Below are 6181 nucleotides of genomic sequence, written 5' to 3' on the forward strand. Positions count from 1 at the left end.
GGCGCTGTGGCTTAGTTGGTTAAAGCGCCTGTCTTGTAAACAGGAGATCCTGAGTTCGAATCTCAGCAGTGCCTTGTTTTCATCATCTCTTTAACAAACTTCCTATCTTAAAAATGGGAATTCCATTGACGTACAACCTCAAACTTACCATGGCTACGTCTCTACTGATAGTGCAATTGTGAAATTTAGAGTTTCTTCTGCATAAGAAATGAACCAGTGCTCAGGGTTTTAATACATGTGGTAAGTACGTAGCGCTGTGGCTTAGTTGTCTAAAGTGCCTGTCTTGTAAACAGGAGACCCTGAGTTCAAATCTCAGCAGTGCCTTGTCTTCATCATCTCAGAAACAAACTTCCTAGCTAAGAAATGGTAATTTCAATGACGTATAACTCAAATTTTCCGTGGCTACGTCTCTACTAATAATGCAATTGTGATTTTAAGAATTTCTTCTGCATAAGAAATGAACCAGTCCTCAGGGTTTTAATTCCAACTTTTCAATCTTTCCTAATTTTTCCTCCTTTTGGCCCTGCTGTGGCATTCCTTCAATCTGCCTATTCTGTGTCATAACTTGGAAGAAAAACAAGTCCCAAATTGAAGCTGTGCTAAAAGATGGATCATTCAATTATAGAATTTCAAAACATAAGGCCTTGTCATTGAACCAGAATCTATTGCATACTGCAAATTGTCAATGTCGTTGAATGAATGCTATTCATAATTTACTTGGTTTCTTAATTGTCATGACTGAAAATGAAATCCTGTTCCACGTTTTTGCTGTGCATGGAATACAACTCAACTCAATGTTGTTTCGCTAAGTTAACCACTTGAAATGTTCGATTGGTTCTTATGTGTTCCCTGCATTTCACATGGAAAGCTTGTGGTGCTGTGGCTTAGTTGGTTAAAGCGCCTGTATTGTAAACAGGAGATCCTGAGTTCGAAGCTCAGTAGTGCCTTGTTTTCATCATCTCAGAAACAAACTTCCTATCTTAAAAATGGGAATTCCATTGACGTACAACCTCAAACTTACCATGGCTACGTCTCTACTGATAGTGCAATTGTGAAATTTAGAGTTTCTTCTGCATAAGAAATTAACCAGTGCTCAGGGTTTTAATACATGTGGTAAGTACGTAGCGCTGTGGCTTAGTTGTCTAAAGTGCCTGTCTTGTAAACAGGAGACCCTGAGTTCAAATCTCAGCAGTGCCTTGTCTTCATCATCTCAGAAACAAACTTCCTAGCTAAGAAATGGGAATTTCAATGACGTATAACTCAAATTTTCCGTGGCTACGTCTCTACTAATAATGCAATTGTGATTTTAAGAATTTCTTCTGCATAAGAAATGAACCAGTCCTCAGGGTTTTAATTCCAACTTTTCAATCTTTCCTAATTTTTCCTCCTTTTGGCCCTGCTGTGGCATTCCTTCAATCTGCCTATTCTGTGTCATAACTTGGAAGAAAAACAAGTCCCAAATTGAAGCTGTGCTAAAAGATGGATCATTCAATTATAGAATTTCAAAACATAAGGCCTTGTCATTGAACCAGAATCTATTGCATACTGCAAATTGTCAATGTCGTTGAATGAATGCTATTCATAATTTACTTGGTTTCTTAATTGTCATGACTGAAAATGAAATCCTGTTCCACGTTTTTGCTGTGCATGGAATACAACTCAACTCAATGTTGTTTCGCTAAGTTAACCACTTGAAATGGTCGATTGGTTCTTATGTGTTCCCTGCATTTCACATGGAAAGCTTGTGGTGCTGTGGCTTAGTTGGTTAAAGCGCCTGTATTGTAAACAGGAGATCCTGAGTTCGAAGCTCAGTAGTGCCTTGTTTTCATCATCTCAGAAACAAACTTCCTATCTTAAAAATGGGAATTCCATTGACGTACAACCTCAAACTTACCATGGCTACGTCTCTACTGATAGTGCAATTGTGAAATTTAGAGTTTCTTCTGCATAAGAAATGAACCAGTGCTCAGGGTTTTAATACATGTGGTAAGTACGTAGCGCTGTGGCTTAGTTGTCTAAAGTGCCTGTCTTGTAAACAGGAGACCCTGCGTTCAAATCTCAGCAGTGCCTTGTCTTCATCATCTCAGAAACAAACTTCCTAGCTAAGAAATGGGAATTTCAATGACGTATAACTCAAATTTTCCGTGGCTACGTCTCTACTAATAATGCAATTGTGATTTTAAAAATTTCTTCTGCATAAGAAATGAACCAGTCCTCAGGGTTTTAATTCCAACTTTTCAATCTTTCCTAATTTTTCCTCCTTTTGGCCCTGCTGTGGCATTCCTTCAATCTGCCTATTCTGTGTCATAACTTGGAAGAAAAACAAGTCCCAAATTGAAGCTGTGCTAAAAGATGGATCATTCAATTATAGAATTTCAAAACATAAGGCTTTGTCATTGAACCAGAATCTATTGCATACTGCAAATTGTCAATGTCGTTGAATGAATGCTATTCATAATTTACTTGGTTTCTTAATTGTCATGACTGAAAATGAAATCCTGTTCCACGTTTTTGCTGTGCATGGAATACAACTCAACTCAATGTTGTTTCGCTAAGTTAACCACTTGAAATGGTCGATTGGTTCTTATGTGTTCCTTGCATTTCACATGGAAAGCTTGTGGTGCTGTGGCTTAGTTGGTTAAAGCGCCTGTATTGTAAACAGGAGATCCTGAGTTCGAATCTCAGTAGTGCCTTGTTTTCATCATCTCAGAAACAAACTTCCTATCTTAAAAATGGGAATTCCATTGACGTACAACCTCAAACTTACCATGGCTACGTCTCTACTGATAGTGCAATTGTGAAATTTAGAGTTTCTTCTGCATAAGAAATGAACCAGTGCTCAGGGTTTAAATACATGTGGTAAGTACGTAGCGCTGTGGCTTAGTTGTCTAAAGTGCCTGTCTTGTAAACAGGAGACCCTGAGTTCAAATCTCAGCAGTGCCTTGTCTTCATCATCTCAGAAACAAACTTCCTAGCTAAGAAATGGGAATTTCAATGACGTATAACTCAAATTTTCCGTGGCTACGTCTCTACTAATAATGCAATTGTGATTTTAAGAATTTCTTCTGCATAAGAAATGAACCAGTCCTCAGGGTTTTAATTCCAACTTTTCAATCTTTCCTAATTTTTCCTCCTTTTGGCCCTGCTGTGGCATTCCTTCAATCTGCCTATTCTGTGTCATAACTTGGAAGAAAAACAAGTCCCAAATTGAAGCTGTGCTAAAAGATGGATCATTCAATTATAGAATTTCAAAACATAAGGCCTTGTCATTGAACCAGAATCTATTGCATACTGCAAATTGTCAATGTCGTTGAATGAATGCTATTCATAATTTACTTGGTTTCTTAATTGTCATGACTGAAAATGAAATCCTGTTCCACGTTTTTGCTGTGCATGGAATACAACTCAACTCAATGTTGTTTCGCTAAGTTAACCACTTGAAATGGTCGATTGGTTCTTATGTGTTCCCTGCATTTCACATGGAAAGCTTGTGGTGCTGTGGCTTAGTTGGTTAAAGCGCCTGTATTGTAAACAGGAGATCCTGAGTTTGAATCTCAGTAGTGCCTTGTTTTCATCATCTCAGAAACAAACTTCCTATCTTAAAAATGGGAATTCCATTGACGTACAACCTCAAACTTACCATGGCTACGTCTCTACTGATAGTGCAATTGTGAAATTTAGAGTTTCTTCTGCATAAGAAATGAACCAGTGCTCAGGGTTTTAATACATGTGGTAAGTACGTAGCGCTGTGGCTTAGTTGTCTAAAGTGCCTGTCTTGTAAACAGGAGACCCTGCGTTCAAATCTCAGCAGTGCCTTGTCTTCATCATCTCAGAAACAAACTTCCTAGCTAAGAAATGGGAATTTCAATGACGTATAACTCAAATTTTCCGTGGCTACGTCTCTACTAATAATGCAATTGTGATTTTAAAAATTTCTTCTGCATAAGAAATGAACCAGTCCTCAGGGTTTTAATTCCAACTTTTCAATCTTTCCTAATTTTTCCTCCTTTTGGCCCTGCTGTGGCATTCCTTCAATCTGCCTATTCTGTGTCATAACTTGGAAGAAAAACAAGTCCCAAATTGAAGCTGTGCTAAAAGATGGATCATTCAATTATAGAATTTCAAAACATAAGGCTTTGTCATTGAACCAGAATCTATTGCATACTGCAAATTGTCAATGTCGTTGAATGAATGCTATTCATAATTTACTTGGTTTCTTAATTGTCATGACTGAAAATGAAATCCTGTTCCACGTTTTTGCTGTGCATGGAATACAACTCAACTCAATGTTGTTTCGCTAAGTTAACCACTTGAAATGGTCGATTGGTTCTTATGTGTTCCCTGCATTTCACATGGAAAGCTTGTGGTGCTGTGGCTTAGTTGGTTAAAGCGCCTGTATTGTAAACAGGAGATCCTGAGTTCGAATCTCAGTAGTGCCTTGTTTTCATCATCTCAGAAACAAACTTCCTATCTTAAAAATGGGAATTCCATTGACGTACAACCTCAAACTTACCATGGCTACGTCTCTACTGATGGTGCAATTGTGAAATTTAGAGTTTCTTCTGCATAAGAAATGAACCAGTGCTCAGGGTTTAAATACATGTGGTAAGTACGTAGCGCTGTGGCTTAGTTGTCTAAAGTGCCTGTCTTGTAAACAGGAGACCCTGAGTTCAAATCTCAGCAGTGCCTTGTCTTCATCATCTCAGAAACAAACTTCCTAGCTAAGAAATGGGAATTTCAATGACGTATAACTCAAATTTTCCGTGGCTACGTCTCTACTAATAATGCAATTGTGATTTTAAGAATTTCTTCTGCATAAGAAATGAACCAGTCCTCAGGGTTTTAATTCCAACTTTTCAATCTTTCCTAATTTTTCCTCCTTTTGGCCCTGCTGTGGCATTCCTTCAATCTGCCTATTCTGTGTCATAACTTGGAAGAAAAACAAGTCCCAAATTGAAGCTGTGCTAAAAGATGGATCATTCAATTATAGAATTTCAAAACATAAGGCCTTGTCATTGAACCAGAATCTATTGCATACTGCAAATTGTCAATGTCGTTGAATGAATGCTATTCATAATTTACTTGGTTTCTTAATTGTCATGACTGAAAATGAAATCCTGTTCCACGTTTTTGCTGTGCATGGAATACAACTCAACTCAATGTTGTTTCGCTAAGTTAACCACTTGAAATGGTCGATTGGTTCTTATGTGTTCCCTGCATTTCACATGGAAAGCTTGTGGTGCTGTGGCTTAGTTGGTTAAAGCGCCTGTATTGTAAACAGGAGATCCTGAGTTTGAATCTCAGTAGTGCCTTGTTTTCATCATCTCAGAAACAAACTTCCTATCTTAAAAATGGGAATTCCATTGACGTACAACCTCAAACTTACCATGGCTACGTCTCTACTGATAGTGCAATTGTGAAATTTAGAGTTTCTTCTGCATAAGAAATGAACCAGTGCTCAGGGTTTTAATACATGTGGTAAGTACGTAGCGCTGTGGCTTAGTTGTCTAAAGTGCCTGTCTTGTAAACAGGAGACCCTGCGTTCAAATCTCAGCAGTGCCTTGTCTTCATCATCTCAGAAACAAACTTCCTAGCTAAGAAATGGGAATTTCAATGACGTATAACTCAAATTTTCCGTGGCTACGTCTCTACTAATAATGCAATTGTGATTTTAAAAATTTCTTCTGCATAAGAAATGAACCAGTCCTCAGGGTTTTAATTCCAACTTTTCAATCTTTCCTAATTTTTCCTCCTTTTGGCCCTGCTGTGGCATTCCTTCAATCTGCCTATTCTGTGTCATAACTTGGAAGAAAAACAAGTCCCAAATTGAAGCTGTGCTAAAAGATGGATCATTCAATTATAGAATTTCAAAACATAAGGCTTTGTCATTGAACCAGAATCTATTGCATACTGCAAATTGTCAATGTCGTTGAATGAATGCTATTCATAATTTACTTGGTTTCTTAATTGTCATGACTGAAAATGAAATCCTGTTCCACGTTTTTGCTGTGCATGGAATACAACTCAACTCAATGTTGTTTCGCTAAGTTAACCACTTGAAATGGTCGATTGGTTCTTATGTGTTCCCTGCATTTCACATGGAAAGCTTGTGGTGCTGTGGCTTAGTTGGTTAAAGCGCCTGTATTGTAAACAGGAGATCCTGAGTTCGAATCTCAGTAGT

At 37.9% G+C, this 6181-nt stretch overlaps 1 non-coding gene across 1 annotated transcript; it reads left to right on the forward strand.

Annotated features, from left to right (window-relative positions):
* On the forward strand, positions 1-74 carry TRNAT-UGU (transfer RNA threonine (anticodon UGU)). Its single transcript has one exon. It is a non-coding gene; the product is annotated as a tRNA-Thr (tRNA).
* The last annotated feature ends 6107 nt before the right edge of the window (positions 75-6181 follow it).

This window comes from Ranitomeya imitator, chromosome 7, assembly GCF_032444005.1.
Source record: "Ranitomeya imitator isolate aRanImi1 chromosome 7, aRanImi1.pri, whole genome shotgun sequence".
NCBI lineage: Eukaryota > Metazoa > Chordata > Amphibia > Anura > Dendrobatidae > Ranitomeya > Ranitomeya imitator.